Genomic DNA, 20,939 nt, shown 5'->3' with positions numbered 1-20,939 from the left:
TCATCGCAATTTGCACCAGCCCTATGGCGGGTTCAGTTTCTCTGTCTGAGCAAGGCCTCCGATGCTTGTACCTGTGTGTCTGTGAATACAGCCACTTACATTGGCACGCCAGTGACACTCCCATAACACGCCCACTGACGGACCATGTTTGCATGCATATCTAGCCACCGCCCGGGCACACCCATCACTTTTCCACCATACTTCTAATACTGGCTGACCTGAATGCAACAGCGCCTTTGTGAGTACACTCTGGATGTACATAGGGGTGTATGTTAAAATCAGGAGAAGCACCCTCACACCAGAGCAGCAGGTGAATAGGTGGCGTGTGCATGCACACAGCATCTTCACAGTGCAGGATGAGTTAGGGATGGCCATTGACCATCGATGATTTCCAACCATGGATAGTTAACCATTGATGGCCAATGGTTTTGCCAACGATGGCAGAGATCCATGGTTCTCCAACATCAATGGCACAAAGCCCCACAATGTTTTTATTTTTTTTCCTCCACAGGGCAACCTGTGAAGCCCCACGCCTAAATCTGATTGGCCCGCTGCATAGTGACTACTAGAGTTGGGCTTACCATCGGTGGGCAAAACCATTGAATGTTTCCTGCCGATGGCTAGATACCGTCGAGGTTAACCACTGATGGTACCATCGATGGTGACCATCAATGATTAATCCACCGATGGCCATCTTTAGGGGAAGCCCAGAATATCCAGGAATGGTGTGCACGCCCCCAGAGTGATGGAAATAAGGATGTGCCACGAAACCACGCCTCCTTTTTATCTGGGAGTGATGGCCACGCCCCCGAATTTTACCTCCCATATGTTGGAAGGTATGTTTTAAACTTACTATTGTCTAATCATACAGGTTGCAATAACAATCGATTTTCAGGGTAAAATGAATTGCCGTGTAGCTGTAGACATCAGCTACGACTACGTCAGCAACCAAGAGTGAGTCATGTGGTCTCCACCCTCCTCAATGCGGCAGCGTAGATACCTCCCATCCCCCAGAAAGTCACATGATCTGCCACAGCTACGACAAGCGGCCATGTTCAGTGTGGGCAGCACATACTGAACAATCACACCTTGAGGATAACGTCTATGAATTGAAATACTGATATCATGTACGTCAGAGTCACCAAAACCATAGACATATAAGAAATATGAGAATTATGTAACGACAGCAAAATAAAAATGTAAATGATATAAGAAACAATGTGAAATCATTTTGAGCAAGTTACCAAACCGGGGTAACAGACGCTTCCCCTGCTAATGGCGGCTGGGTCTGTCAGTGACGTCACCACAGGGCCGGGCTCCAGGCTGGGGCAGGAGAAGGAGGAGGAGAGCAGCTGATGCTGTGCGGTGATCTGCAAGGTACGGGGGTACGGAATACATGGAATAAATGACAATATAATGGTGCTCACTAGTAAGAGAACCTGCGGTTAGGGCACCTATATGCCTTCCGGGATATATTGTATTTTAGATACTATCACCAGGAACCGGTCAGTGGCTAGATACAGACAGATATATATATAGGTGTGTGTGAATTGTATAGAGTAATAATAATGCATACAATATTGTGTGTCTGACTCCAAGAATATCGTTCATCTGCGTGTTATAAATCGTACTGGTTCGGTCAGATCCTAATTATATGGGACCTGATAAGAGCATGGATGGATTCACTGAATAGAAAGACGAGTTGCCATGCCAGATATGAATGGTGTTATATTACATTCTCATTTTCTCTTTACCTACTGTACACCTTTGCGCTTCTCAGTGACATGCTTTCAGGTAGACGGGGGCAAAGGTCCGTAAAGTATAGGTAGTCGTCCCGATCCTTCACCCCCCCAATATCCCTACAAAGCTGCTACTACTTTATTTTTCATTCTCTGTAGTGTAATAATCTGTTTACAAAAAAATAATAATACTGCTACATTTGTATTCATTTGGTTATAGGAGCTTGTATTTGACTACACAGAAAAATGATCATTCATGCAGATGGAGCAAAAACAAAATCCAGGAGAGGACAGTTATATACAGTGGGCTTGTTCTTCCTAGGGATCAGCAACTCCCTGTCATTTTATACAAGCAGAAAAATAGCAGCATTTTGTAGCTAAACAAATGTAGTGATTAACGGTTCCATGGTTATTCACTGCTCTTTATAACTGCATTTTTATCAAACAAGAATAGTGTAAATCAGATTAAATGGCATTGTAGTCAAGTTCAAAGGCATTCCATGATGTGAATAAAGTCTGCAATACTTATAGACCTGTACAAGGCATGCAGAACAAGTTCTTTATTTTCAATGTGAAGAGGGTGAAAGCCGTATCCATACAAAAAATACAGAAAAGGCTGGTTCCGCACTAAATTCATACACACATGGATTTTGCCGTGCTAAATATAGAGGAAGATCCATTCTGACTATACATAGGCTTGTCATATCATCATTTTAATTAAGGAGACATGTAAATTACACAGATTCTGTGGCTGATTAAAACCAGGTAAAATGGAGACTTGAAGTCAGCCAGCCACATCAATTGCGTAATTCATATGTGTCCTGAATTAAAGGGATGATGTGGCAAGCCTAAATATACAGAAAAAGCCATATACACACTACGTTAATAGAAAAAAAATCACTGATCCTTATTATTCTGCCTCACAGCACTGAGGTCATGGATTTGATTTCCACCACGCCCTACCTGTGTGGAGTTTGTATATTCTCCCTGTGCTTGCGTGGGTTTCCTCCGGGTACTCCGGTTTCCTCCCACACTTCAAAAAAATATACTGGTAGGTTAATTGGCTCCCAACACAAATTAACCCTGGTGTTTATGTGTGTGTGCGCATGTGATAAGGAACATAGACTGTAAGCTCCACTGGGGCAGGGACTGATGTGAATGGCCAAATATTCTCTGTAAAGCGCTGCAGAATATGTGTGCGCTATATAAATAAATTATATACTGAGGGCTGCTGGATTTACACTTCCCCGTCTGAAGTGTAGATCCAGCTCTTTCTGTATATTTAAAATGGATCTATCTTTTTCTGTGTGTATATAGCATGGATCTGGCTCTTTCTGTGTATTTAGTATGGATCCAGCTTTTTTGTGGATCTGGTAGTTTATGTGCATTTTGTATGGAGCTGGCTTTTACCCACGCCCTGCACTAGAGATTTCTAGAAACAATCGTCTTTCTACTTTTTCCATGTGCTAATGTACTTACTGTGCCCTCCAGTTTGGATGCACATAAATATAGGTATCATTGATACTTGTGGAGGCTGGACCCATACTCTGTTGAACTGGTTGAAAATGCTGAATAGAGATCAGTGATCTCAACTCTTAAATGGAACCGGTCACCAGTTTAGATTTTGCTGGTTTATATATTAAATAAACAGCAAAACTCACCCTGTTTTGTTTAAGTGTTTTCTGAGGGCCTGATTCAGCTTTGGGAATAGAGTAAGATATAGCAAGTAACTGTGCATCTTGGTAAAACCATGCTGCACTGCAGGTGGTGCAGAGAGATTAAAGACCCCCCATACATCAGAGATGGATCGCTGCGATCGGATCGGAAACGCAGACCGGCAGACATCGATGTTTCGCGATCCGTCGCAGGATCGGTGAAATTCTACATGTTAAATTTCACCGATCTGCCAATCATGATAATTTTTTGATCGTGATCGGCAAGTCTGTGAAATCCAACATGTTGGATTTCACCGATCCGCCGACCCGGCATCTCTAGATCGCCTTTAGATTTAAGAGGGGTGTGTCCAAACTGAAATCTAAATTGCAGTGTAAAAATAAAGCTGTGCATCTGTTGTAGGCTACATGCAAAAGCAGCCAGTATTTACCCAACATGCAAAAAAAAGTATGTATTTGCACCCATTGCATTGCAACCAGTGGCGCAAAGAGCTGCGCCGGGCTCGGGTAGCCACTCCCCCTTAGCCCGGCGCATAGCCAGTGGGGGGCGCGATCAGTGTGATCGCTCCCCACACAGGCATAGGAGACTGCTGCGGCTGCTGCTTAGCATATGCGAGTAGTCTCCCAGTGCAGCTCAGCACACAGCAGCGTGTGCTGGGCTGCTGTGATGTAAGAGTGAGGAGGGGCGGCGCTGGGCCCCTACAGCAAGCCCGGCCCTGGGTAATAAGCCCCTGATTGCAACATGGTTTGTCCAGGTTCACAATTACTTGCTATATCTTACTCTATTCCCAAAGCTGAATCAGGTCCTGAGTGCGTTAACATGCATCTCTGTGAAACAGACAACGGGTGCATGAAAGTGAGTACGTCCCTAAAAAAATTTTCAGAGCCTTGTAAACATGTTAGCAGTGATACATTATTCACAGTGACTTATAGTAATCTATATACATACAGTATAGAAAGATGTACACATTGCAGAAAAGATCTAATCATACCTATCCGCGGGAGATGCAATTTTCAGCTGCTAAATTTAAAACCACATTGAAAATAAGATACATTTCTTAACATATGTATTATGTACACAGTTTTTCATGTGTTTTACCGCTTTTCCCCACACACACTCTTCATTAAATAAAAAATGCTAGTAGAAACAGCTTCATATATGATTTACGCGCATGGTACAATGACACCAGTGCTTGGAAAACGATGCACATTTCTTTCTTTGTTCTTTCTCAGACTTGTGTAAGATTGTGAATCATTTGAAAGACAGGTCACTGTATCTGTAACATGAACTGCCCATTATTTATTTAGGTCAATGAGTACTTCTAATGTAGAATTCTTTGTGTGCTTAAAAAAAGCAAAGGCTACTTGTCATGGAGCTATTAACCTTGTTAAAGGTGGTGTATGCTCAAAATTAAAAAAAATAAAATGACAAGCAGAAATGTATATGTGTTCTAAATAATGAGTCACATGGAGAGATCAGCCCTACTGTCTTGTTAATTTACTATCTGATGTTATAGTTTTACCACTCCCAGTTAAAAATCGAAATGTGTGGGAAAGTAATTTTGGTAGCTGAAAGAAAGTAACTGGTTAACCCTGAAACCTGTAAATTCCTTGAGCAAATAAGACCTCTAGTCTACCAGACTTTGTTAAGGCATGTACAGGTCTCATTGATGCCTTGCAGTGCCCTGGCACTCTTTAAGCTCAGTCACATGCATCCAATTGTAAAGCGCAACGGAATATGCTGCGCTATATAAGAAACTGTTAATAAATGAATAAATCTTTGTAAATGATTTGTGGCAGGCTTTCTGTACTAACCATTGCTTGCTTCGGAGGTGGCTGTGGATGATTAGATGAGGCCCAGCTTTGTCTCCAATAACAATTTGTGCACTTGTGGAGCAGAGATGGGATTTGGGAGTAAAACTGGTGCTGTGAAGGCAGCAGTTGAGGTTCTGGTGGGGAAAGTACTGGGGTGGCTGCCCAAGTTCAGCATATATGAAATTCTTTGCAAACCTGCGCATGACTGTATAACTTTGAGAGGGACACTACAGAAACCTGTGCTATATGCTTTGATCTAAAACTGCATTCGATAACCCAGCCAGTGAAATGCCAGGCTGGACCTGCACAATACCCAATTACCATGGGCTTTAGCCAATGTGACAAATGTTTGTGTAGGAAAAAATAGTCCCAGTAGCTTTGCTTTGCAGATGGTCCAAAGTGGTGGCAAAGTAACTGGAGGAAGAGGGAAGTGGTCTGACTATATCGTTGTTATTGCTTCCTGTGCTAATACACATATTAGTTACTGTTTTCTTTTTTTGTGAAAGTATGAGTTAAGTATATTCTACCTCTCTATGCATAGATTACACCAAGTAATTCATGGAATCTGTGTATAATATATTCTGATCATTTTGGGGGTTCATGTAACATTGCACATACCCCTACACCTTGGCCACTGATTTGTAATCCTGATGGCATATAACAAACATGCTTAAAATTAACCAGATTTAGCATTCAATAATAATAGAAAAAGGCATTTACCCAATTTACATCTCATTGAAGAATTTCTTTAATAAGATTATCAATCAATCTTTCAGCTGTGGCATAAATTATTACTAGTATTCCTATTTATTTATATAGTGACACTACTGCCCAGCTCTGTATAGATAATATGAATAATTCACATCAGTTTCTGTCCCATTGGAGCTCAGTCTAATTTCCCTAAAACGCACTATAAATAGAGTTACTGAGAAATTTAGTCAGGGCACTAGGCTATTCTCTATAAGGACACTAGACTAAAGGAAGGTTTTCCACCAGATCCTCCTCCTTGCAATTTAATTATTACCAGTTATTTATATAGCGTGCACATATTCCTAGTTAAGTTTCCTTTCACACTGACAAAAATGTAACATAACCCTGTTGGTGTAAAATATGTCCACTTGCTTTATAAAGGTAAAATACCAATAGCCAGTTCATGGGAGGGTATAGCATTCTGTACATCCGTTTATGTAGTGTACCTAATAACATGCATTAATTGTCAGGGTTATTCTCTGTACACTGGACATGTGGGATAGCCTCTTAGAAAAAGGGAGAATCTGGACCATTTTTAATGTGTTGCACAAAAATAGACGTCTCAATTGGAAACATTTTGTGGCTCTGATCATAACCTAAAGGAAATTAATATTCAGTATTAAGTGGTTTATATTTCACACCTCAAGATCAGAGAAAATGTGCAAACTTAAACTTCTGGAAATATGATAAAAAAATGGATCATATACCGGTATATAATGTATACCTGCTGTCTTCATCACATAATTTATATGTTTGACATAGTAATTAATGTCTGAAATATACCAGACACACTGATTAGTTATCCAAGATGTCTGAATGCATAAACTACTTGAGTTACAGGGTACTAAACGGGTGAGAGATGAAGAATGGATACATTATAATAACTAGGGACGAAGAGAAGGAATGTAATGTTTAACACTGATGTGCCCTTTAACTGTACATGTACATGCTTTTGCTACTATATATTCTGATTGACTTGTGTCTGTTTCTGTGTCCTACCAACCAAAATTATAAAATGTTCAGGTCATAAGACTTTTTCCAATGACTAAATCACTAACTTGTACCAGCCACCCACCAGGCTATCAGGACCAGGCTCAAATAACGAAGCCTGGAGGACAATCTTTCCTTTAGCACTTGGCTTGTTTTGTTTGAGGCATAGAACAATCCTAATTACTTAACACCCTACATTGAGTGTGGGCACCAAAGCAGGTTGTGCATAGCTGGACCTGCTACCAATGTTTTTTCATTCTTCGCCCATATGGGTAAATATTTTTTTGTAATGCCATTGCCCCATCTAGCCAAAACAGTGCTTGTTTGAATGTGAATAGGATTGTTTATATAAAAACAGAAAAACTAAGGGCTATTTATCAGCTATATAAAGTCCAGACTTATATTTAGACCAATATTTTATATTTAATAGAGCAATTTGTTGGTTTATTCAGTTACAGCCAGCAAACAATATAAATACTTAACTAATACGTACATTGTAATGTTTGCCTTCATACTACAGAACATCTTGTTTGTACTGTATTGCCTTTTTCCATTGCATCACATCAATCCACTTTAATCATTCTTTTAATATATAATTCCTTCTCCCACTACTCACATACCTCTCTATATATTTCACTTTCGGAGCTGCGCTCATATACCAGCAGCACGGTTCTTTTACCTGTATTTTTTAACATTTTTTAACAACTGTCTCTACATCACACAGCCTCCACTCCAGTTTTCATATTACTTATTACCTCATCCACAGCATGGAGTAAGCACCCTTTCAGCAGTTTGAAGTAAGCACCCTTACTTCAAACACCCCCCATATTCAATGTACACATAATCCTCTAATCTATCCATCCCTATTCTCCCCCTCTTGTCTTCTCCACTTGCTGTTCCCCCTTTTTTCTCTCATCAGTCTGCTTTCCAACCATCTGCTTCTTTCCCCCGCCTTTCCTGTTCCTCCACTCTCAACCACCTCCCTCCCTCCCTCCATGGCCTTGCTACCCCACCACTAAGCCCCACTCCTTCCTGGTTCTGTCTGTCACCTCCAGGGCTGCCAAGAGAAATTCTGGGCCCGGATACAGCAACATCCTGTGGGACCACAGCATGTTGGGCATGGTTGCACCCGTTTGTGGGTGGGTCTAGCATGTGAGATATACCTACTCGAAGGAGCGTGACATAGCACCCAGCAGCTGGGACTAGAGTATTCACTACTGTATTAGGATGGCAGGATAGTCCCATTATAGCTGCATTTTTTGTATCAGGATGTATGTAGATGCTAAAATGTAACACACAATAATTAAAGTGCTACAGCTTTATTTTGTACATCTCTCATGTAAATAACACATAAACAAAATCTATTTTCTGTCATAGAGAAAGAATAACGAAGGACTTAATTTTGACATAACATCAGGTCATCTTAAACACACACATTCCGCAGCACATATCCTAATCCACTGCTCCATGCTCCTTCCTCACTATCTACCCAATCTGTGTCGCCCCTGTCTGCTTGCCCCTCCCCTTTAGAATGTGAGCTCTCACGAGCAGGGCCCTCGTCCCTCATGTGCTTCTCCTCCCCCTACTTATAGTTTTCATTTACTCTTAACTCCCCAATTGGCACCCAACATTTGGTTGCTAAGGCCCTGCTGCTTGTGTTATGCAGCTATGTTTATAAACCATGTCCTTGTCCTGCATTGTTTTGTATTACTATTAACTGTTTTTCTTGTGTGGTCATTTATATACTGTGTAAGGTGCTGCGGAACCTTTGTGGCGCCATATAAATAAAGGATAGTAATAATAACTATAAACCAACCAATTTACCTATTAGCTCATTCAGTATATTGGTCTTAAAGGCTGCCACCAACTCTTTTATCTTTCTTGCTACTTTTCCTTCACTTTATATTAGGGGTGAGCGGGTTCGGATTTCTGAAATCCGAGCCCCCCCGATCCGAGTCCGATCCGAGTCAGGCTCGACTTTTCCCGCCTGACTCGGATCTGAAATCGAGGCAAAACGTCATCATCCCGCCTTTCGAGTCTCGCGGGTTTTGGATCCTATATAAGGTACCCGCGTCGGCGCCATTTTCTCACTCGGCTGTGGACAGTGAAGAGGGAGGGTGGGAGTTAGGGCTGGCTGGGCTGTGTAGTGTACTGTAGTGTTGTAGTGCAGTGTAGTGTTGTGCTGTGCTGTGCTGTGTTGTGCTGTGCTGCTGTTGTTAATAGGGGCTGTGTCCACTACTTCAAAGTCCATAGGGGCTGGCTGGACTGTGTTGTGCAGTCAGTTCTCCATAGGGGCTGTGTCAACTCCAAAGTCCTGTGCAGTGTCCCAGTCCTAAAGGGGTGCTGTAGTGTTGTCCAGGGGGTGCTCTGTCCATCAGGGGTGCTCCCCCCAAGTGCTAAAAAAATATATTTTCTGTGTTTGTGAATTGTGTGCGTAGTAGCCGCACGTGCATCAACAAAGTAGTGCCAAGCGTGCGCCTGTGTCATAAGTAAAGGGCCGGCTGGCTTGACCGTTAAAGGGTGCTGTAACCCCCAAAGTACACTCCAGTCCAAACCAAAAAAAAAATTATTTTCTGTGTTTGTAAATTGTGTGCGCAGTAGCCGCACGTGCATCAACAAAGTAGTGCCAAGCGTGCGCCTGTGTCATAAGTAAAGGGCCGGCTGGCTTGACCGTTAAAGGGTGCTGTAACCCCCAAAGTACACTCCAGTCCAAACCAAAAAATATATTTTCTGTGTTTGTGAATTGTGTGCGCAGTAGCCGCACGTGCATCAACAAAGTTGTGCCAAGCGTGCGCCTGTGTCATAAGTAAAGGGCCGGCTGGCTTGACCGTTAAAGGGTGCTGTAACCCCCAAAGTACACTCCAGTCCAAAAAAATATATATTTTCTGTGTTTGTGAATTGTGTGCGCAGTAGCCGCACGTGCATCAACAAAGTAGTGCCAAGCGTGCGCCTGTGTCATAAGTAAAGGGCCGGCTGGCTTGACCGTTAAAGGGTGCTGTAACCCCCAAAGTACACTCCAGTCCAAACCAAAAAAATAAATATTTTCTGTGTTTGTGACTTGTATGCACTGTGGCTGCACGTGCATCAACAAAGGAGCAGCGCGAAGGGTGCGCCTGTGTCCCATAAGTAAAGAGCCGGCTGGCTCATTTCTTAAAGGGTGGTGTAACCCACAAAGTGCATTACTCTCCAGCAAAAATAAAAAAATATTTTCTGTGTTTGTGTGCGCTTTAGCCGCACGTATATATCAATATAACATAAATGGAGGACCAAACTTCCTCCGATAAAAATAAAATAGGGAAAGATCAAGAACCACTTCCTCCTAGTGCTGTTGCTGCTGCTGGGAGTTGTTCATCATCCCAGAGAGGAAGTAGGAACATCACTACTTTTACTAAACAATTGACCCTCCAACAGTCCCTAGCGATGAGGATGAAGTACGACAGCAGTCATCCTGAAGCAAAACGTATAACTGTGGCCTTGACTGCTATGTTGGTGTTAGACGTGCGTCCGATATCCGCCATTAGTGCAGTGGGATTTAGACAATTGATGGAGGTAGTGTGTCCCCGGTTCCAAATCCCGTCTAGATTCCACCTGCATCCTCAAAGCAGCAGCAACAAGCGTGCGTCTGTCTGTTAAAGGGTGGTGACACCCTCAAAGTGTGCTACACAAACAATAAAAATATTCTTCTTTTTTCTGTCTTTGTGAATTGTGTGGGCTGTAGCCGCACTTGCATCCTCAAAGCAGCAGTGACAAGCGTGCGTCTGTCTGTTAAACGGTGGTGTAACCCTCAAAGTGCTCCAAAAAATAAAAAAATATTTTTTTAATGTGTTTGTGACTTGTGTGCGATGTAGCCGCACGTGCATCAACATAGTAGCAGCGCCAAGCGTGCGCCTGTGTCATAAGTCAAGGGCTGGTTTGGACATCTGGTCCGGACTGAAGGACGTGCCAACAATTTCTGACAAGTCTACTGTCACTGCATATGATACTGTCCTCAAAGCAGCAGCGACAAGCGTGCGTCTGTCTGTTAAAGGGTGGTGACACCCTCAAAGTGTGCTACACAAACAATAAAAATATTGTTCTTTTTTTTTTTCTGTCTTTGTGAATTGTGTGGGCTGTAGCCGCACTTGCATCCTCAAAGCAGCAGCGACAAGCGTGCGTCTGTCTGTTAAAGGATTACATCGGTGACAGCATCCAAGTAGGCATGTCAGACAGTCCGTACCTGTACTGGCAGGAAAAAGAAGCAATTTGGAGGTCCCTGTACAAACTGGCTCTATTTTACCTGAGTTGCCCCCCCTCCAGTGTGTACTCCGAAAGAGTGTTTAGTGCAGCCGGGAACCTTGTCAGCGAAAGGCGTAGGAGGTTGCTTCCACAAAATGTGGAGAAGATGATGTTCATAAAATGAATTATCAACTCTTCCAGGGAGACCAGCCTCCAGAACGTACAGAGGGACCTGTGGTTGTGGATTCCAGCGGGGACGAATTAATACTCTGTGAGGATGAGGATGTACACAACACTGAAGAGGGTGAGGAATCGGTGGATGAGGAGGATGAGGACGACATCTTGCCTCCGTAGAGCCAGTTTGTGCAGGGACAGATTAATTGCCAGCTTGTTTTGTGGGGGCCCAAACGATCCAATCATTTCAGCCACAGTCGTTTGGCAGACCCTGGCGCTGAAATGTTTGGTTTGTTAAAGTGTGCATGTCCTGTTTATACAACATAAGGGTGGGTGGGAGGGCCCAAGGACAATTCCATCTTGCACCTCTTTTTTTTCTTTGTATTATGTGTAGTTTGGCGCCTAGTTTTTCAAACTGCCATCCTGTCTGCCACTGCAGTGCCACTCCTAGATGGACCACGTGTTTGTGCCGCCCACTCGTATCTCTTAGCATAGTCATCCAGCTACCTCGGTGCAACCTTTTGGACATAAAAACATTATTGTGAGGTGTGAGGTGTTCAGAATAGACTGGAAATGAGTGGAAATTAAGGTTATTGAGGTTAATAATAGCATAGGAGCAGAAAAACCCACAAATTCTGTGATTTTAGCTGTTTTTATGCTTTTTTTCAAAAAAATACAGATCCAAAACACAAAACCCAGAACCCAAAACACGGAAGGGTGGTTTTGGCAAAACCAATCCAGATCCAAAACACGAAGAAAGATCCAGATCCAAAACCAAAACACAAAACACGAAAAGTGGCCGATGCACACCCCTACTTTATATGTGTGGTTGGAAATGTGTCACATAAATATGTCACATGTGTCATTAAATTATCTATCTATCTATCTATCTTATTTAAAAAACGCGAAGCGTTGAAATAAAGTCATATCGTTTTTTCACTTTTATTCAAGTCTTAGGGTGCCATCTGACGTTGGTTTATATATATATATATATATATATATATATATATATATATAATGTGTGTGTATATAACATTTCAGGGGGGCGGTCTGGGGTGCAATAGATTTGTTTTATACATATAGAACTGACATACCAAGCTTAGCCATGTAATGGCTGGCACACTAATAGCATGAGTCTGCTGACCTTTGTGGCTTGTATTGTCCTAGCATTATAATATATTATATATATATATATATATATATATTTCCCCTTGATCCTAAGGACCCTGACGTGGAATGAGGGTGGAAGTGTTATCTTGTCTCAGCTGAAGTATCTGGCCTCCGATCGTAGAAACTTGTACCCTAGCGGGCTCACAATGCTTCAGGCACAGTGGCTCGATTCGCTTGCCACTGATTACTATTCCCCTGTGGCTAGTAACTGTTGACGTCAGGGTCCGTTCGGTGAAGGGCATCTAGGCACTATCCTAGCATTACCTTCTCTGTCTAGATGGGCAGCAGTCGAGAAGCTGACTGTCACAATCCCGACCGCCGGCTTCACGACTGTCTAATCCTGGCATGGTTGAAATGACAGGCGTTGAAATCCCGACGCCTGTCATTAGACCTACGCCGGGAGCCCGACACCCGGATTACCGATCGAAGGTAAGCCGGGCGCGGATAGCCGCGGGGGGGAGGGTTAGGTTAGGGGCTCCCGGGGGGGGGGACTTAGGGTTAGGCAATCCCCCGGGAGGTTAGGGTTAGGCTAGGGGAAGGGGGGGTTAGGGTTAGGCACCCTCGGGGGGAGGTTAGGGTTAGGCACCCCCCAGGAGACTTAGGGTTAGGATGCGGGGAAGGGGGGGTTAGGTTTAGGCACTTAGAGGGGGGTTAGGCACTTGGGGAGGAGGTTAGGGTTAGGCACCCCTAAGGGAGGGTTAGGGGGGAAAATTAGATTAGCTATACTTACCTTAATGGACGATCGGGATTTCCACCTCTGCCGGGCTGCTGCTGTCGGGATTTGAACCGCCGGCCATGCGGCTGGCGGTAAATCACACTGATTCCGTCTAGATTGTATACCAAAAGCAGGCACCTCTTTGCACTCTTTCATGTTGTCACCTTCCCCATCAACATTGTATGTTTTTGGTCTGTGTAATGTGTATTGTGGCACATTGAATGCTATTATGTAACCCTAAGCAATAATATTGCTTGTCAGAATTACCTTTTTCAAAGCATGCATAAAATCAAGGCAATTTAACTGGTTATACAGTCATTTGTACCTACAGTAGTTAGATCTTTAAATTCAAGGATTGTAATGTTTGTTTGTTTTCTGAGTAGATGAATGGCAGTGAAGATGTCTTTGTAATAAATGAGAGCTGTCATGGTATGTGGACTAAACTGTTCCTTGATATGTTTTTTTAGACTAAATTGCTGAGCTATCAAGCTGGAAGTTTATTTTGAAAGCCTATTATCATTCACATGCTTTTCAAGATTATAAAGTCAGAGGTGCCCTCCCTTATTCTATGACACTATCATCCAGCCTCCCAGATTGTGCTCTTAAAAGTCATGTTTTCCTTCTGACTTACCTCCCTCCACAAAAACTCTGCAGTCTCTTCCCTTTTCTCCCCATTTTGTCTCCTCATATCCTCTATAGACCAAGAGTGGGGAACCCTTTTTCTGCCGAGGGCCATTTTTATTTATATAACATTGTTTGCGGGCCTGGTGTAGGCCATGCCACCTCCTTGTGACGTCACACAGGTGCAGGGCCACAATTGCCGGTGATTACAGCAATACCCGGAGCACCCTGAGGCTGCTCCGGGAAGCTGTAAGGGCAGCGATGTGACCATCTGTAGCATGCTAAAGACACTCCAGGCAGCACTGCTGCATGGATTCTGGCTGCATGGTGCCATTCTAGGCTCGCTGCTATCCAGATGAGGGTAGCAGAAAAAAGCTCCAAGGACCAGACCAAATTAATCTGGGGGCCTTATACGGCCCCTGGGCCTGAGGTTCCCCATCCTTGCTATAGACTGTAAGCTCGTATGGGCAGGCTCTCTCCCCTTTCTCATCTCTACATAATTATGCTAACTGTCATTGTATTTATGTATCCATGAATTTATATACTGTATGTATTAATCTGTACTTGCATATCCTTTTGTCAGTTTTATCTTGTACAGCTCTATAGAACCCATATGGCGCCTTGTAAATTAAAGATAATAATATAAATATAAACCCATCAAAAAGCTGAATGTAGAATTCACATTTTATAAGGTAAATCCGGGGCTTCAGGCCAAGTTGTGCTGGTGAAGGCCTTAGATTCATAGGGATGTGTAGAACTTATGAGGCATTGTTATAGCGTTCCCTGATTTTGTCCAGCCATGCTTGAATAGGACATTTCTGTCACAATTTTCTGTGCGGAAAAGTAAAGCTAGGGTTAAAGGTGCACCAAATAATTTTAAAAGCCATCACATTCAGTTGTGTCTCAGGTGGATTCTTTAGCACGGTTAATCCGAAGTGAAAACCTGATTAATCTATTATTCCGTGAGCCAGGGCTATTTTTGAGGAAAAATGGGTTCAGGAACTGTGGGTGGAGCTATAGAAACACAATTATATGTATATTATATATACATATATATTACAGATTCATATGGGTTGGGTATGATATACCAACGTGTAGAATGCAGGCTGTCAATACACTGACAGCGGCATCCCGATGGCTACAATCCCGACTGGGGAACGGCAAGTAATGTTCCCCTGTCCTATTTACCCCTAACCCTCCTTTCCTGCACCCTAACACTAACCCTCACTACCCTGCACCCTAACCCTCCCGGTAAGTGCCTAAACCTACCCCTTCCCTCTTAGTGCCTAACCCTAACCTCCCCCGTCCTGCAGACTAAGCCTAAGTCCCCCCGGGGCGCCTAAGCCTAAACCCCCCCCCCCTCCCCCGGGCGTCTGCATCTCCAGCCATGTCGGGATTCTGATGCCGGTCTTCCCGCACTAATTGGGATTTCGGCATTCGGCATCCCGGCCGTCAGTCAATTGACCGCATCCCTATTCACTTATTTATACATCATTGTGAGTGTTTAAACATGGTGAGTGCTGGGTTTTCTGTTTTTATTTTTTTTTTATATTTATTTATATATATATATATAATTTTATTTTTTTTATAAAAGAACGCACTCAAGTTTTACTTTAAAGTCCCTTTTATCTTATGGAAAATAAATTTTGGCCTAGGACATTATGTCATAGTTAATGAGAGGTTCGTGAAAATTAGCACTGCCGTGAGCCCTTGGTGTGTCAGTTGTTCGCTTCCCACAGTGCCTCTTCTGGACTGTCATAGAAGAGATCTGCAATAATGTCCTGTAATAATAGTGGCCTCTTGTCTATGCCTACCTGTGCTCTATATTTTCGGTGTAGCTAACAGGGGCACCGAGAGGGGGGGGCGGGTGCTAATTACCTGGGCTTGATGGAAGGGCCCGGCGGGGGCCTGGGTCTGACACCGCCCCCCCCCTCTCCCTCTTCCTTCTCAGCAGCTGCAACAGTTTCCTTTGCCTGTGGGGGGAAGAGATCACACTTATGCCGTCGCTGGGTACACACATCGTCTAGTGTGTACACAGCATTACAGTCCAGTTTTTAATGATATCCATGCTTGAGTCCAGATGGTTAAATCAATTTGACTGAGGTACTAATTAAGTCACCTGTGCTCAAACATGGATAACCTTAAAACCTGGACTGTAACGGCAGAGTTAGTGGTTATTGTCTGCGGTGATCACCAGACAATTTCACTCTACACCAGTGTTTCTCAAACTTGCTCCCCATGGCAGGCTTTAAGGATATTCATGCTTGAGCACAAATATTTCTATCAAAATTACTTAGATACTAATTAAGTTACCTGTATTCAAACTTGTATATCTTGAAAATCTGGACAGGACAGAAAGTGCTATGATTCCAGTGATAAGGAGAGGGGGAGCAGGTTCTATTGCCCAAATCTCCCTCATCCTATTTTCAATAAACAAATGAGTACTCTCATTTGATGTGGCACGATGTATAGTTTTCAAAATGGTGTGCCCATTAGATTACTATTTTATTCATATACAGTACATTCGATTAGTATCATCAAAACTAGCAAAACAAAATGTGTAGAATTAAACAATGTATGTTTGTATGACTACTCTGATAGTAAAGAGTGAAAGCTACTGTAGAGTTGGATTGTCAACTTCAGCAGTTATTCCTCAGATAATCGCTTTCTGTTTATATGGCAGATCAGCTGATCACATGTGATATTTCCACAGACCCAGCGGCAATCTGACCTTATCTGCCATATACACTTTTAGGTAGTGACATTTCTTTCAAGTGATCCTAGAGGTAACATGAAGTATAAAGTTTTTGTGTGTGTGTTCACCAAGGTCCATGTAATATTTGAAAAGCCCTTGAGCTAAAAGTAAAACCATTTTAGATTTTGGAGCAAATTGTCCATTTAAGTGTACTTTCCACTTCTGTATGGCAAAGGCAACCATTTTGAGGTATGAAATAATACTCTTTTGATTTGTTAGCAGCTAGTGACTTACCTGTTTCACGAGGGCACATTCTGATGTCTCAAGTTCCTAGTAAAATAATAGACTTAAGCTGGGTACACACTTATGTAATAATCAGGCCCAACAGACGATTTACAACTCCAATAACATCAGACTGTGTACGGAGCACCCAGGACCGATATCGTTCTAAAACCAGTCGGCTCTGTTAATCTGATCTGGCCTACTACACCATTTGTTGGTAACAACGAGCAATTATCATGCTGGTAATGTAGGATGTAGGAATTTCTGGAAATCAGTCTCACATTGCTGCTGATAATTCATGTTAAGATGTCACCTTTGTGGGAGTTTAAAATCGGCAATGAAGTGACTTCTCTAGTATCGTATGAAAGTGAATGAACATTGTCAATGAATAAAAGACAAAGCGGCATATTCGATTAGGTGCGAAAAGTCCCGTACTTTTCGCATGCCGGACTATTCGCTGTCATCGCTGGTTTTCCATGCGTAAAAATATCACACGCGTCATTGCTTATCCCCGTATTCAATTAGAAAGCGGCGAAAACGGCACCCGGCAAATTCGGAACCAGTGAAAAGTATTTTAAAAATGGGGAAAACAGTCTGTACCCCCCGAAAAGCTGCACTAACATAGAGGATCACTATAGGGGTATTCTAGTTATTCTGGGTATTTTTTTCCCCCCCAAAAGCTTGCTATTAGCGTCTTTGCATAAGTGGTGAAGAATGGCATTAAGCAATATTTTTTTCAGCAAAATAACTATTCCCCATAAATTTGAGGTACATGAAAATGGGTGCTAGCATATTTTGAATTTGCTAATGTGAAGTTTTAAGAAACGTAAAAAAATCCACCTGCTGTAAGCACCTGTAATCTTAAAAACACCTGGGGCGTACTTGGGGACCCCCCTGGAGTCTATTTTGTTAGTTTTTAAGTTTTTCCCCCAACTTTGTTTTTTTTTTCGCCCCCAAAATGAAAGTACTTTTTTGGGTGTTCTTAAGTTTTTTTTTCAAACTTTTTTTTGACAGATTTTGCCTTTGGGGGGCTGTCCCAAGGGTGCAGGGTGGTTCCCACAAGTTTTTACCCCAAAACCCCAATTCTACACTTTTTTTCGTCCGCTTTCATAGGTGAATCTTTTTCGCAGATTCGAATGCATTGACTTTCTGCACCGGCGAAAAGTCTTTGGAATTGAATACAGGGATAAGTTTTCACATGACCGGTGAAACGTTTTACCCGAAGTCTGCTTTTCGCACCTAATTGAATACGGCCCAAAGGGGTAAATTTACTAAGATGGGAGTTCTATTAAGAAGTGATGTTGCCCATAGCAACCAATCAGATTCCAGGTATTATTTTCTAGAAGGTGCTAGATAAGTGAGAAGTAGAATCTGATTGGTTGCTATGGGCAACATCACTTCTTAATAGAACTCCCATCTTAGTAAATTTACCCCAAAGACTGTGTTTGCAGTGACACAGTCTTCAGTCATCTATTACTACATTGTGTCTTTTGTTCATGGCTTATCAATGAGTGAGGTGTAGCTGTACTGCATGTACATTTATAAACCCATAAACTTTATTTCATGCCCATTTATAAACCACTATCTTCTGTTTATACCAGGGGTGGGGAACCTTTTTTCTGCCGAGGGCCATTTTGATATATATAACATTATTTGCGAGCCTGGTTTAGGCCATGCCCTCTCCGCGTGCCGTCATATGGTAGGCGGGGCCACAATCGCCGGTGATTACAGCAATGCCCGGAACATTCTGAGGATGCTCCAGGGAGCTGTAAGGGCAGCGGTGTGACCGTCTGAAGCATCCTAAGGACACTCCAGGTGGCACTGCTGCATAGATTCTGGCTGCAGGGTGCCATTCTAGGCACCCTGCTAGGCAAATGAAGCTAGAAAAAAAAAGCTCTGAGGGCCAGAACAAATTATACCGAAGGGATTATAAGGCCCCGGGCAGTAAGTTCCCCAGCCCTGGTTTATACCTTCAGTGAGTACTTAGCAAGCAAAATACTGCACAACACCTGAGAGTTGTATGAGACTATTCCATGCTGCTGTAGCATCCCACATGATTAGGGTGTTGCCCTATATATGATAGCAGGAGGATACATGCCGACTTTTAATCTGCCCTCCCCGGGAGAAGCCTGGGGAGAGGTAGCAGTTGGGCAGTGATGGGGCGGGGCCAGACCAATTGCATCATTAGGCCCTGCCCCCTCGCGACAAAACTCCTGTGAATCTCGCATATTTTAATAGGGGCGGAGCCAAATGACGCAATTATAATAAACTTGTCATTAAGCCCCGCCCCCATTCTGCCCACTTCACTAGGAAGTGAGCGGGATGCGGGAGAAGTGCCTACACTGTCAGGAGTGCTGGGGGTTACCCGAAAAAACAAGAGCTTCCCGCAACTTTCGGGAGTGTAGGCATGTATGAGCAGGAGTCTTTCCAATGCTTATACAACCATCCTATACCCACCTACTGTATGATTGCAGTCACCTGTCTTGTAATACTTGTTGGTGTCGACATGTAATATGTCAACACAAGAATATCAATATACCATTTTTTTTTTGCATATTTTAGCCTAACGATACCCTCTAACCCTAAACCTATAAATAATACTAACATTGTCAACATTTTGACTGTGTTGACATTTGTGAATGTTGACATTTTATATGTCAACATACAGAACATGTCGACGTTCTGACCGGATACCTTTTGGGCTACACAATTTAAAGGTCTTTGAGCCTCTTGACACCAATTGAAATGGTTACCATTAGTGGACTAAAATCGTTGTGCATTCAGGAAGTCAGTTTGTGTGTAGTGATTCGATCCAAGAAATTTGCCAACCTTAGCAGTCACATGGTACAGTCAGTGAGAGCAAGATATTTGTAGTTCCATCTCCATCTATATATTTGACCGTGTTATACCTGTCAGGTCTTTGTCTACCTAGTGAGCAGTCACATGATCTGCAGTCTGCAGAGTGAGTTTGAGGCAGAGGGTGCATTGATACCTCCTTATTTAATTGATCGTTAGCTTTTTGCCTCCTGCAGAGGTTTGTATTCTGCCCAGTAAAAGTTTACTATATTAATCTGGCAGGTAGTTCATAGATAAAGAGTAATGGGGCCCATACATCATCAGGGGTAGCCACCCTGGTCCTCGAGAGCTACGAACAGTTCACATTTTCCAAACCACCTAACTGGTGCACAGGTGTAGTCATTACTGTCAGTTTCAAACATGTGGTGCATTCATTCCTAACAGGCACATTCTACAGATCCACAGGTGGCCTGGAAAACATGAACTGTTAGTGGCTCTCAAGGACCAGAGTTGGCTACCCTTCTAGGCTGTATCGGGGCAATTCCCCGTTCTGCTGGGGTCAGAAGACTGGAGAAATTCAACATGTTGGACAATCTTGATTCACTGATTCTGACCTGAAAATAGTCGGAATCTGTGAGTCGAGGATTTTTAATATGTTGAATTTTGCCAATACCCAGACAGATCGCTGATCATCGATGTCCACCCATCTGCGTTTTTGAACGTGGATTGGTGTTGGCAAAATGGGATATCGCCTGTAGATGAATGGCCCTCATAAGTCCCTTAAATATAAAAAGTTGTATTTTAATATTTAATTACAGCACCACTTTAGGGGTGTAATCATCCAAAGAAAATACTAAAGCCTGGTACACACTAGCCCACAGGTTCTCAAACTCGGTCCTCAGGACCCCAAACAATGCATGTCTTCCAGGTCTCCTCACAGAATCACAATTTAAATAATTATCTCCACTTGTGGATCTTTTAAAATGTGTCAGTGAGTAATAAATACACCTGTGCACCTGCTGTGTGACGTGTGTGGGGTCCTGAGGACCGAGTTTGAGAACCTCTGCACTAGTCGATGTGTGCACCCAGCGATTTTGGATGTGGCGGACCTGTCGTGGGGTGCCTACATACACACTTGCTGATGAATGCAACGTCGGTGGGGAGCGGGCCATGTTGCATTCGGCAGCATGGCATTGCTAACGATATCCCCACATTGGACTGCATGTACAGAGAGGGGATATCGTTAACGACCCGAGGGAGCGCACATAATTCGCCGGTAAGTGCATACACACTGGACGATTTGA

General features: G+C 43.0%; 1 protein-coding gene across 7 annotated transcripts in view; it reads left to right on the top strand.

Moving 5' to 3' along the window:
* Window positions 1-817: 817 nt before the first annotated feature.
* ATP6V0A1 (ATPase H+ transporting V0 subunit a1) overlaps window positions 818-20,939 on the top strand; it is a 91,053-nt gene continuing 70,931 nt past the window's right edge. For 2 of the 7 annotated variants that reach the window (XM_088442450.1, XM_088442445.1), the window contains exon 1: window positions 1,194-1,377. The gene's annotated coding sequence lies outside the window, so the exon portion shown is untranslated. Of the gene's footprint in view, window positions 837-1,166; window positions 1,378-1,469; window positions 1,540-20,939 lie in introns of those variants that run through there. The other 5 variants (XM_088442447.1, XM_088442451.1, XM_088442449.1 and 2 more) reach the window with 5 other exon arrangements.

Source organism: Taudactylus pleione, unplaced genomic scaffold, assembly GCF_031769625.1.
Source record: "Taudactylus pleione unplaced genomic scaffold, aTauple2 ptg000018l, whole genome shotgun sequence".
Lineage (NCBI taxonomy): Eukaryota > Metazoa > Chordata > Amphibia > Anura > Myobatrachidae > Taudactylus > Taudactylus pleione.
Note: the sequence above shows the minus strand (reverse complement) of the source record. Positions and strands in the feature narration are given on the sequence as shown.